Source organism: Tenrec ecaudatus, chromosome 4, assembly GCF_050624435.1.
Source record: "Tenrec ecaudatus isolate mTenEca1 chromosome 4, mTenEca1.hap1, whole genome shotgun sequence".
NCBI lineage: Eukaryota > Metazoa > Chordata > Mammalia > Afrosoricida > Tenrecidae > Tenrec > Tenrec ecaudatus.
In genome coordinates this window covers 537771-550633 of record NC_134533.1, presented here as the reverse complement: position 1 = coordinate 550633, position 12863 = coordinate 537771, and the positions used below count along the sequence as shown (strand labels likewise).

The 12863-nt window shown below is 47.3% G+C and overlaps 1 non-coding gene across 1 annotated transcript; it reads left to right on the top strand.

The window, feature by feature from the left end:
• Positions 1–8928: 8928 nt before the first annotated feature.
• On the top strand, positions 8929–9067 carry LOC142447630 (small nucleolar RNA SNORA5). The gene has a single exon (XR_012784299.1). It is a non-coding gene; the product is annotated as a small nucleolar RNA SNORA5 (small nucleolar RNA).
• Positions 9068–12863: the final 3796 nt, after the last annotated feature.

Genomic DNA, 12863 nt, shown 5'->3' with positions numbered 1-12863 from the left:
GTTGTGGTTCAACAGCGCACTTTCTACTAGGAGCAAGACAGACTCTCACTCTCGTCACGGGCAGGCCTCGGGAGCCTGGACAAGGGAAGAGGAGACTCCACCGAGAAGCCGCCGCCACGCCACTGGGCAGAGTGCAGTCAGAACCCAAAGACACTGGAAGAGGCTGAGCTACACCTGCCCAGGTTCTCTTCCCAAACCCACTCCCAGCCGGAGCACCGCCCTGCCTAGAGAAGGGAGCGAGGGTTAGGGAGCAGAATTCCCCAGAATATCAATTTGCATGTAGAGAAACATCATGGGTTAGGACTAAGGCTTCCTTGTGAACAATTTTAGAGTGGAAAGGGGAGAGGAGAGTTACTCCGTGTCTGTGCTACCCCAGTGCTGATTGACCAATAGCAACGCTTCCCAGGCTAGAGGTTTACTAATAGTTTACCTTGATAAGTTATCAAGCATGAAATACCATCATCAAAGGCCAGAAATTCTTACAACGGCAAGTGTGCAGATCAGTCAGCCGGAAGACCAGATGGCTGAATAAACAACTCCACACTTTTACTGAGTGGGCCATTCCACCTTTACTGTGTGAATCATTCCACCTTTACTGAGTGGGCCATTCCACCTTTACTGTGTGAATCATTCCACCTTTACTGAGTGGGCCATTCCACCTTTACTGAATAAAGAATTCTACTTTTACAGAATAGACAATCCCACTTCTCTTTCAGTATCTAGCATCCCCCTCCTCACTATTCAACTTAGTTCCTATCTAGGTAAGCCAGCAGGTACCTGCTTCTCTACAAGTTCGTTTGGGGGCTTTGTGGTTTTGAGAAGTTTCTGTGTTTTTTTTTTTTAAGAAAGAGCGGTGGGTTGGTAACAATGAACGTGCGGGAGTATGAGAGATTATGTCAGTTACCAGGCGGGCAGCTGGTGCTCCAGTGACAACCAGGGTCAGCAAAAGGCAGTCTCAATGATGCTCAATCAGAAAGAAGCCTAGTGTTTTTCTCTTCATTATTTTGAAGTGAAAGAAGATAATCAAAGATACCTGACAGCACTTCTAGCAGCCTCTCAGGAGGCTGTATTCCAGCAGAAAATCTCATTAATTTCAATTTAGAAAAAAGAATCCATAGTTATACAATATTAGCCTTTTCGAAATGGGAAAAGATGATCATTTAAAAGAATATTTTTTTAGGTCCAACATCCTGACTTCATTCTGGTCTCCCGTGGGCTGGGCTACACATCTCAGGGGTTTCTTCTCCAACTCTGAGTCGCTGAAGGGGCCTCCCTCTCCCAAACTCTCACGAGTGGTCTGCACATGGCCGAAGAGCACCCCAGAACCCTGCTGATGAGGATGGACCAATGCAGGAGGACACAACAGGTGACCCTGCAGGGACAGAGATTTTGGAAGTTTACCACCCTGAGATGCAAACTTGTGATTTTCACAAAGATACTTTGTATCTCTGAGAAGATATGAAGCACGTTTCAATCTCAGCCATGCGCATTTATATCTTTCATTTTTCTTCTCGGATATTTTTAACGCGTGGTTCCTTCAACAACTTCTAGAAACTTCTACGTGAGAATCGGTTTGAATGAAAGAAATCCTGTTGGGGTACCAAAGGACTGCTTCTTCCTGGCAGCCTCTTCTTACCTCTTCAATTTGTAAGCAAGGGAACCAGCAAGGATTAGCAAAAGTACCTTCATGCTGAGGAGTCAGAGAGAGGGAGTGGGAAGGAAGGAGATCCATATGTCTAGAGAGAGAGAGAGAGATCCAGTGAGAGCAACAGTAGTGTCACACCCAGGTGGCTCACGGAAGGGCCAGGAGGCCTCTCAACCCCCTGCCAGGCAGAGCCTGAGCTCTGTCAGACCTTCCGCAGACTACAAAAGCTATGCACGGCTGGGATGATCCTTAAAGAAACACCACCTTGCTCTTCCCATAGCTTCTGAGAAGCATGAATCGACTCGGCCAGCGGGACAGCAGAGTGGACGTCTTTCCACAGGTGAGCGGGTTGCCGTAGACTAGAGGGATGGGGGTTGAGCGGCTGTCCAGTTGGCTGTGGCCCACAGCAGCCCCATGAACCAAGCCGTCTTCATGAGCATCAATACAAAGGGCACTTTTGTGGCAGCTGTCTATTTTGAGTTCTTCCGGTGCCACGCTGAGCCAGATTCTACTTTGATCCACAGGGCTTTCCTTGGTTAATTGTTTCAAAAGTCGTTTTAAGCCTGCTTCCTCGACTCTGTGGGCGGCTCTCCCGGCTCTGGAAATCCTGGTGGCCCGGCTCCCAAGGTCAGAAATGTGCAAGCCTGCAGGACAGGCTGGGCGGCTGAGCAGCAAGAGGACCGTGAAACTTGTACATATTTGACTGGAGCTTGGGCTCATCGTCCCTAGAGGCTCACAATGGAATAGCAAAGGCGCCAGTTTGGGATGTAGTTCTAACTGGGTTCGAATTCTGGTTTCACTGCCAACTTTAGAATGAGGCAAGCAGTAGTTTCCTTGAACCCCAATGCGATCATTGGTAAATGAGTGAAATGATTCCAGGATGTTTTCAACCAGGACGTTGTTTGCAGCTTTATTGGCATACAGTTCACATATTATACAATTCAATAGTTCAGTCACATCATGAAGAGTGGTATAATCATCACCAAAACCAGTATTAGAGCATTTTCTTCATTCTTGTCCTCAGAGGCATTAGCTCCGCATTCCCCCTAACACCACCCCCCTGCAATTACCCCCAAGGAACCACTAATCTAGTTACTGTCGCTATAGATTTACCTAGCCTGGATTTCATATATAAACACCAAAAAAACTAACAATAACAAAGTAAAACAGAAAAATCTCAATAGAAAAGAAGAGAAAATATTAAAAACTGGAACAAATTTAAAACGGATCAGAAAGACGATAAAACGATAAAGGTGCTAAAAATTAATTTAACTGCATCTGCAATAATCCCTTTTGCAATGCATTCTGCGTCTTAGCAAGACTGTTCACCTCCCTGATTCATGGTCAGAGGAGATTCATCAGGGACTTTAAGCCACTCATTTTTCTCCTTCACTTTTTTTTTTTTTAAGAAACAACTTTAAAATGGGTCAAAAGGGAGAACAAATGATATTACACTTTAACCTAGCTACATCTACCATAATTGACTTTACAATGCTCTCTGACTGATAGCAAGGCTGTTCACACCCCTCAGCTATGATCGGAGGGGATTCACCGGAAGCTTACTCAATGTGTGGATCATGTTGAATGGATTTTGGGCTTCCAATGTCATCCATAGACTCTGCAGACCAGGTGGTCGCCATTTAAACCTGATTCCGTTGCTTCTTTGGGTTTGGATGATGGGACTTGTTACCTGTGGGTCACACAGGCTGATTGCTTCTTCCATGGGAACTTAAGTGACACCTTATTTATATGGCTGCTTATTTGAACAAGTCTTTAATACCCCAGACACAGCCTGATTTTTAAGCAAGCAAACCAACCAACAAACCAAACAAGGCACCCACAGGTTAAGTGACTGGGGAGAAAAAAAGAGACTACTTGCTTTGTCAACTATTTAAGAGGGCTTGAATTGGGCTTTATAATCTGAAAAAACTTCCAGTTGCATCATATGCACGTGAAAGTTGGACGTTGAATCAGGGAGACCGAAGAAGAATCCATGCACTTGAACGATGGTGCTGGCAAAGAAGGCTGTCAGTGCCTGAGACTGCTAAAGTTACAAATCTTTCTTGTCAGCTGTACAGCCAGAATGTTCTCACACACTTTGGACAAGTTATCAGAAGAAGCCAATCCCTGGTAAAGTAGAAGGATGGTGGGACAGAGGGGGACCCTAGATCAGGTGGATTGACACAATAGCTCAACATTGGGTTGAAGCATAATTGTGAGGATGACAGGACCAGGCAGGGTTCCATTCTGTCCTGCAGAGGATCCCTGAGTGGGAACGGGTTCAACAGCACTCAACAGCAATCTCTATGGAGACAGACTGCTGCGTCTGCCCCTCAGGAGCAGTCGGTGGCTTCGAAGCACTGAGTGTTGGGTACCAGTCAAGTGCTTGCCAATTGTTCCACCAGAGTTCCTCGGCACAGCACACCAGAGGTTGATCTGGAGAGAGAAAGATAGACATTTAACTTATTTATGTTGAATTGACATTGCAGTGGATAGTCCATTGTACCTGAGCTCTGGGGAGAGGAACCATCTAAAAGCCTCTTATCTTTAGCCTCTCGAAATCTGACCTAGCTCTGAAGATCCTGCTCAAACCAACCGTTTCTGTGATCCCTAATTCCCCACTGCCTTCCGCTTCTCTCTGTGTGAGCCCTGAACACATTGCTTAGAGCTTCATTCAAAACGGAAGACGAAACTGCCACCAAGTCGATGCCGGCTCAGAGCGACCCTACAGGACGGGGTGGAACTGCCCCTGTGGGTTTCTGAGACTGTCGCTCTCTATGGGGGCAGAAAGCCCCGACTTTCTCCCACTGAGGGGCTGGTGTTTTCAAACTGCTTCCCTTGTATTTAGCCCAATCAGGAACCGTGGTGCCACCACGCTGCCTTCATTGGGTTCTGGCGGTTGGCTTCTGTGGAGTTGGAAAAATTCCTCAAAGTGGGTGGGTGGCATGAACCACAGAAACGTAACCTGGGGGCTACTCGTTTGAATAAAATGATATGGGGGATTGCATGGCTATCTCCCCTCTGTCTGGGTCTCTTCTCACCCTTTATAAGGGTACTGTGGTGACTGAATTGGGGAGAAAACCCTTTGCTCTTTTAACCTGAGCCTCACATGGCTTGGGATTCACTCCAGTGGCTGGGATGAGTGTGGAGTGGGGTGGGCACTTTTTGGAGGGGCTGTCAGTTGTCACAAGGGGGATTGTCCCCACATACATTTTGCCCCAGGTCCTGGCCCTGCAGCTGACTAGGACAAGCTGGGGAGGATCACCCCAGGGAGGCAGAAGTCGGCCTGCGTCCAGTCCGCATGTTCTCTTCCCATCTCGCCCCTTCCTGCAGGACCAGCTTCTCTAGGATGTGATCGGCCCCTGGATCTGAGAGCACAAGCCCGTGTTTAGAAAGTTGTTTGAGATGTTTGCCAAAGTATCAAAAAGTTTACTTGTATTGACATGAGTGAAACACCACACACACACACCGATCCCCTTTATTGCCACCCATGCACTTTCTCTGGCCAGCAGCAAACGTTTAGACTGTTCTGCACCAAAGGCAACAATGGAAATGGGACATGCACGTGCAGAGGCTTTGCTCGTTTTGGGCCTGTTGCTGAGAGCTGTGTCTAGAGCTTCGGAGCTTCTCAAGCCCGCATTCCGCGGGGCTCCTTCACCCTTTGCAGAGCATCTGTCCCTTGGAATCGCAGTGTCCAGCGACAGCTTCTGGGATGTGAGGCTTCCTCCCTTGGAATGCAGGCCCAGTCTTTGGTGCCACGGGTGACTTTGCTGCGGCTGCAGCGGCGTGGCAGCGGCGGGGAGGCAGGGGTGAAGAGGGCTGGTGTCGTCTGGATGGCAGCAGAAAGAATGCGGACCTGGGTTTTCGACCCTGTTTAGACGTGATCAGCTCTCCAGGAAGTCCCTGCACTTCCTTGACAGAGAAGCCGGGTCTTTAAAGGGGGGGGGAGGGGGGAAGGGGGAGGGGAGTGGGGCAGGGTGTTGACTGAAAGTCTAACCCAGCAGTCCATTCTCATCGACCTTTAGAAACCATGTGACTTACCGTCATCTGGAAGCAGGGGGGTTTCTTGGCCTAAGGGGCAGCTCTGTTTGAAGGCATGAGTAACATGCCCATGGGGGGGGGGGCAGTGCATACAAGTGGTCAGAGGGCTGGCCAGCTGAGCTCTGCCTGCTGCTCCTCGCCTGGAAGTCCTCCTCAGGAGGCTGCCTGAGGACAGTCCCCTCCTGATCCTGGTCCCCTGCCTGTGATCACCTGGTGACAGCAGGGGTGATGGGAAAAAAACGGCCAGGCTGCAGCGGAGAAGCTGGGTTCTGCCTGAGCCTGAAGCCCCCAGCCCTGTGTGCCTCCGGTGCTTGGTGGCTAAAGGCGGCGACCCTGACGTGGGGTCGGGGCTGGGTGGCACAGACATGAAGTGGGTTATAAACCCCAAATATTCTCTGCTTGGTTTTGTTCTAAATCAAATACCTCCTGCCCATGCAGCCCTCCAGGGACAAGTGAAGACACAGCCACCCATCCAGTCACCAACAGCAAGGGCACCCAGAGGCATGCCCTATCCCCTTCATTAATTCCGCAAGAGGTTTCGTGTATGGTCGACACAATAAAGAAAATGCATGTCGGCGCAGTGCTTTGTTTATGAAAGTTACCACTTGAACAGACCGGGACACAACCAGTAAAAATACTCAAATGGTAAACACATCTCTGCTCCTGCTCTATAATATAATGAAGTAAAACACTTTAGATCTTTTTGTAGTAGGCCTGAAAAGGCAACAGAGTTTTTGACAGGTTTTGAAATAGGCCTAGATCGGACTCTGTGGTATCGAACCGGTCTGCACTAGGAAACAGCCCCCAGGCACACCCACCCACTCCACACGAAGAAGGCAGCGCCAACCACTGAATGAAAACCGGTACCAACTCCCAAACCGAAAATGCTCTTCCTGCACGCTGGGCTGTGCCACAGTATAACAATTTTAAAGAAAAATATGGCCGGTTGGTAATTTCTAACAAATGAAGGGGGAAGTGCAGAGTGGAGACCCAAAGCCCATTTGTCAGCCACTGGAGATCCCCTTGCAGAGGGGTCTAGAGGAAGAGATGAGTCAGTCAGGGTGCGATGTAGCACCAAGGAAGAATACAGCTTTCCCCTAGATCCTAAATGCTTCCCTCCACCCCCACCCCCACCCCCAACTACCATGATCCGAATTCTACCTTGCAAGTCTGGATAGAGCAGAGGTTGTACACTGGTGCATATAGGAGCTGGAGGCAAAGGGAATCCAGGTGGATGATACCTTCAGGACCAGGGGTGTGAGTGGCGATGCTGGGAGAGTAGAGGGTGAGTGGGTTGAAAAGGGGGAACCGATTACAAGGATCTACATGTGACCTCCTCCCTGTGGGATGGACAACAGAAAAGGGAGTGAAGGGAGACGCCAGACAGGGCAAGATAGGACAAAACAATAATTTGTAAATTATCAAGGGCTCATGAGGGAGGGGGGAGTGGGGATAGAGGGGAAAAAAGAGAGGACCTGATGCAAAGGGCTTAAGTGGAGAGCAAATGCTTTGAAAATGATGAGGGCAAGGAATGTACAGATGTGCTTTACACAATTGATGTATGTATGGATTGTGATAAGAGTTGTATGAGCCCCTAATAAAATGCTTATAAATAAATAAATAAATAGATAGATAAATAAATAAATAACAAAACAAAAGAATTGTATGAGCCCCCAATAAAATGATTTTTAAAAAGAAAAAAAATTAGTTTGTGAGTATTGTGCAAAAAATGGCTTATAAATGTGGAAAGCATCCATGTGCTGCAGGAAGGGAGATGTCTCCAGGTTGAGGGATCAAGGAAAATAAAGAGCCCAACAGCTTCTCTAAGGAAGAAAATGAGATAACATTTTCAACCCAAAGTTCACAACATTTGTAAAGAGAATGTAAAACAACGTGAGCAGGATTCAGTAACAAGGGAACAGATACGGTGAATGAAAAAATGTATTAAAAATCATTATATTGGGGGCTCATACAACTCTTACCACACACATCAATTGAATCATACATATGTTGCCATCATTTACTTTCTATTGAGCCCTCGGTACCAGTTCTTTTTCCCCTCCCCTCTGCCCCCATGAAAAGTATTTTAAGTATTCCTTGTAGCGTATTTAGTATAGTTCACAGCCTGGCAAAAAGATGCAAACCGTTTTCTGACCTAGAAGATGAAACAGAACGCAAATTAAACATGGATTAGATATGGAAATAGGATTCATTCTTGTAAATTGCTTTGAGAGTAGTCGATTTCATTGCAAAGGAAATTTGAAAAGAAATATTTGATAAAATTGTTGAAAATATGTTTGATTATTGATGGAGCTTCAATGATAGCCTGCAAACCAGTTAGTGTCCTTTTCTTGAAAGTTGAGGCTACAGTTCTACCACCACCAATTTTCGTTGGACTAGTGGAATTGGAAAGACAGGCTGCAGAGGCGATATGTCCTCCAGTTAGGGAGAGTTCACAGAATGGTGGGCTTACTAAGAATGACGGGGAGGGGGGGCGGGGGGGACACGAGGGGGTGTCAGAGGCGTTTGCTCTGCTGGTGCCAGCGTTCTGCTGGGGAAGAACCCTGGACCGGAGCTGCACTAGGGCGGCAAGAGTCCCCAACACAGCGATACGACCATGAAACCGCCGCTGCCGTCTGTTTCCGATGATTCCACAAAGGGACTCATTTTAGATCGTTAGGTTTCTTGGTGTCAACATGGCACCCAGAAGAAGATACAGGTGTTCAGCCTGACAGGTCACAGCTTGATGACCTCATGTGGAGTTGCCCCTGAGACAAAGGGCTCTCTGGGAGCCGGCTCCTCTCTCTCTCTGCCTTCACCTGCTGTGGAGTCACCCAGAGGCACTGCCATCAGATCCACAGGCCTCTGCACCCACCGGCCCGCGACCTCCCGGCACTCTGCCTCATTGCGAGCGTCTGCGTGAGTGTGAAGAGGGATTTATGGATTAGCCTCAGACTTGTGGACTTGAGTTGGACTGGGCTGGGATGTTAGATTGATATATAATATATAATTGCCTCTTCTTGCAGCTATCAGAACATTCCACAGTTCAATCCCATCGGGCAGTGTTGCACAATCGCTGCCACCATCAGTTTCAAACATTCTCTTTCTTCCTGAGCTCCCTGATACTAGTTCCCCTTGATCCCCTCCCACCCTGACAAGTTTTTCAGCCTTTACTAGGTCTATATTTCTCACTTGCAGTGACTTGGGAAGAAGAGAAATTTCGGTTAAAATATCAATCATTAAGCAGCTGTGTCAAGTTCAGTATCTGCCCCGCCTGCCCGTGGCTGGCGCAGGCCCAAAAGGCTGCCCCAGAGACACTGTAACTCATGGGCCCTGTTCCTCTCTGCTGAGCCTCAGGGATACATTTTGTTACAGACACTGGAAAAAAAAATCAATCATTAATGTCAAGTCAGTTATAAAATATAGCTTTTCAAGATGGCTTCCCTCTCCTTCCTTCCCTCCAGGAAGCCTTATTCATTCATTCATTCATTCATCTATCTTTAGCATATTGAACACTATCCACTATATCCATTCACATACAGTTCTGTGCTCACTCCCCTCAAGTGGGGTTATACAGTCACCCCTGCTATTAGCTCCCCTGCCCCTTCTCTTCCCTCACCCTCAGGGCTGCCGTTCGGAGGTTTGGGGTTGGAAGGGACGGACGTGAGGGCGGCAGTTTGACCACCTTGCTGCCATAGACCGAGGATGTCCTCAGAAACGGACTTAGCTCAGTGTCCACAGCCAAGAGAAGACAGGAGCGCTGCTTCAGGTCTCCGGCCTGTCCCGCCCCTCTGGCCAGCTCCTGGGTCTCCGGCTGGCTCTGGGTCTCTGGCTAGCAGTCACATTTTCTTGATTTTCTGATCTTTAGTTCCATGCTGCCTGCCACCTTGCATCCGTCAGCATAAGCCCACGGAGCCTTGCCTCCATAATTTCATCTTTTGATAGCAAACCGAGACTGCTTGCTGCAGTGCCCCAGGTGGAGAGATTGCCCAGGCTGGGGAGGTCCGGGCGAAGGGCACTGTGGGCAGTGAAAGGAGCAGGCGCGGTCTCGGCCCACCCCACCCTAATCTCAACTCCTGATATGAAGCTCTGTCTTACACCTGCATGAGTGTCTTTGATGTCACCCACCCTAACCCGGAGTATAGTATAGACATATACTATATATATAGTATAGACATAGTATCTTTCATCAATCCAATAAAAATCAAACTGAACTTCACAAAATATACAAACAATGCGGGATTAAGCGATAAAGACTGGTCGAGGTTGGGGACCAAGAGTAGAGAGTTTGGGGACCTGTATTTAAGGTCAACCTCAGCATTTATCCAGCACTACGGCACTGCTTATGTTCAAAGATAGAGTGCCTAGGCAGGGCTGTCATCTTGAAAAGCTATATTTTATAACTGACTTGACATTAATGATGGATATTTTAAACGAAATTTCTCTTCTCTCCAAGTCACTGCAAGCGAGAAATATAGACCTAGTAAGGGCTGAAAAATGGTGTAAGCCCTATCAGAGCATTTCACATGCTGGGGAAGGAAAAGGGTCCTTGTGAAAAAACGGCTAATGAAGTAATTACTTCAGAGCCCTTCAAAAACACAAGATTTGTAGACAATCACAGATTTGTTGGCCTGCCTCTGGAAAGGCATTTAGAAAACATCGTAACAAGCTTGAGAAAAGGTTAATGGGTTGTGAACATTCAAAGGCAGGTTGTAGACAATTTCAAAATTGTACTAAATGACGATTTCTCGCTTTAAGGGAGCCAGATTGCCGGACTGTTGAGGCAGTACTGGTTCTACGGGAAGCTGCTGAAGAGCCATCACGTACATCGAATGACACTTTAATGACCAAATTGATATTAGTGATTATCAAGGGTACGTGGAAAACATTCTAGAAAGTTCCCAGAATTATGCAATTCCTGAAAGTGTTAAAAGAGTTTAAAATCACGTCGTAACCATTGCTGTGAGCTCAGCAGAAGCAGAAAGGGGTTTTTCTAAGGTGAACACTGTGCTCAGAGAAGTCGCCTGTCTCTACTCTACCAAACACAGTGACTGTCGTCTAAACGGCCTCCCTCTCAGGCAGTGGTTCTCACCCTTCCTCACACCGTGACCCTGGCATACAGTTCCTCGTGTGGTGGTGACCCCCCCAACCATAAAATTATTATTTTTTCTTTTTTTTAAATCATTTTATTAGGGGCTCATACAACTCTTATCACAATCCATACATACATCAATTGTGTAAAGCACCTCTGTACATTCATTGCCCTCATCATTTTCAAAGCATTTGCTCTCTACTTAAGCCCTTTTCATCAAGTCCTCTTTTTTCCCCCTCCCTCCCCACTCCCCCTCCCTCATGAGCCCTTGATAATTTATAAATTATAATTTTGTCATATCTTGCCCTGTCCGACATCTCCCTTCACCCACTTTTCTGTGATCCGTCCCCCAGGGAGGAGGTCACATGTAGATCTTTGTAATCAGTTCCCCCTTTCCAACCCACTCTCCCTCTACCCTCCCAGTATCGCCCCTCACACCCCTGGTCCTGAAGGTATCATCCACCTGGATTCCCTGTGCCTCCAGCTCCTATATGCACCAGTGTACAACCTCTGCTCTATCCAGACTTGCAAGGTAGAATTCGGATCATGGTAGTTGGGTGGGTGGGTCGGTGGGTGGGGGGGGGAGCATTTAGGAAATGGAGGAAAGCTGTATTCTTCATCGGTGCTACATCGCACCCTGACTGACTCATCTCCTCCCCTAGACCCCTCTGCAAGGGGATCTCCAGTGGCCAACAAATGGACTTTGGGTCTCCACTCTGCACTTCCCCCTTCATTCACTATGGTAAGATTTTTTTTTTTTGTTCTGATGATGCCTTATAACTTAAAACTTTTTTTTCATAAAATTATTTTTGTTGCTACTTCATCACTGTCATTTTGCTACTGTTATGAATTGGGTGGCCTCTGTGAAAGGGTGGTTTGACCCTCCAAAGGGGTCATGACCCCCAGTTGGGGAATGGGATCCTACTCCTACAGTGAACAGATGGTTAAGGAGAAACCACACAGCCCTGGATGTTAAGATAAAAGTGGAGAATATTTCAAGCGAGGACACAAATCAATAAGCAATATGGAAATATTTTAAATAATAATTTTATTGAGTTTGGTCAGGTATTGTTTAATGTTTTTCATTCATATTTTAAAACTCAGCAAAATCTAGTTTGTATGTGAGGTAGTTTATTGTGCCAGCCTGGCCGATAAATACGTGTGGGGTTAATTGAAGGATGGAGGGATAAATGGCTCCATGAGCCTCGCCTTTCTAGTTCTTGAGTCTCTTGCTTTGTGATGGTCAGACCAGGGTGCAGCTTCCTTAGCCAGTTCCCTGCTTCATCTGGCAAGGCTCACTTCCTGCAAGACATCCCCAAGGAGAAGCTGCATGGACCTACCCTGATGCAGCCCTGGTATAGGCTCAGAAGACAGAGTGGATTGTGCACCAATGGTCTTTAGCTGGGTAGTTTGATTTTACACGTGCTGACATAGTTTGACATAGTCTCCAACACTGATATGCAATGTCTTGGTGTCTAATCTAATTGTAACTATGAAAATTACGAGAGCTAACATGATTGAGGGCTTGCTCTGCACTGAAGCTCATGGATAGTACAGTTAATTCACTGGACTGCTAACCCCTGTGTCAGAGGATTGAATCCACTTAGAGGGGCCTCAGAAGAGAGGCCTGGCAATCAACTTCATGAGACAAACTCCACTACCACCTCCAGCAACCACCACGGACACTCTGCGAGCCACACTTCGGCTCGTCACGAGCTGAGAGGGGCTCAATGGCACCTGGTGCTAGTGCTCTGCCCCTTTCAGAGCTTCAAGATATGTGCTTTAAGGATCCCTGTTTGGATGACGAAACCAAGACTGAAAAGTTAGGTAGCTTGTCTTTGGTCACAGCTTCTAAGATTTCAGGATACACAATTCCCCAGTTCCTAAGCATCCTAATACATTCCCTGCGTAGGTATGAAGGCTATCAAGCTCTGCAGCATTTTGGAATGGCAATGGAAGTAAATTCTCCACGGGAAACTCTAGAGCGTATCTTCATAGTGTGACTTCGACACTGGAAGTGTATTTTCTGGACGACACAGTCTGCACACATGGTCGGACCCGTTCGGGTTCACTCAGAGGAGCAAA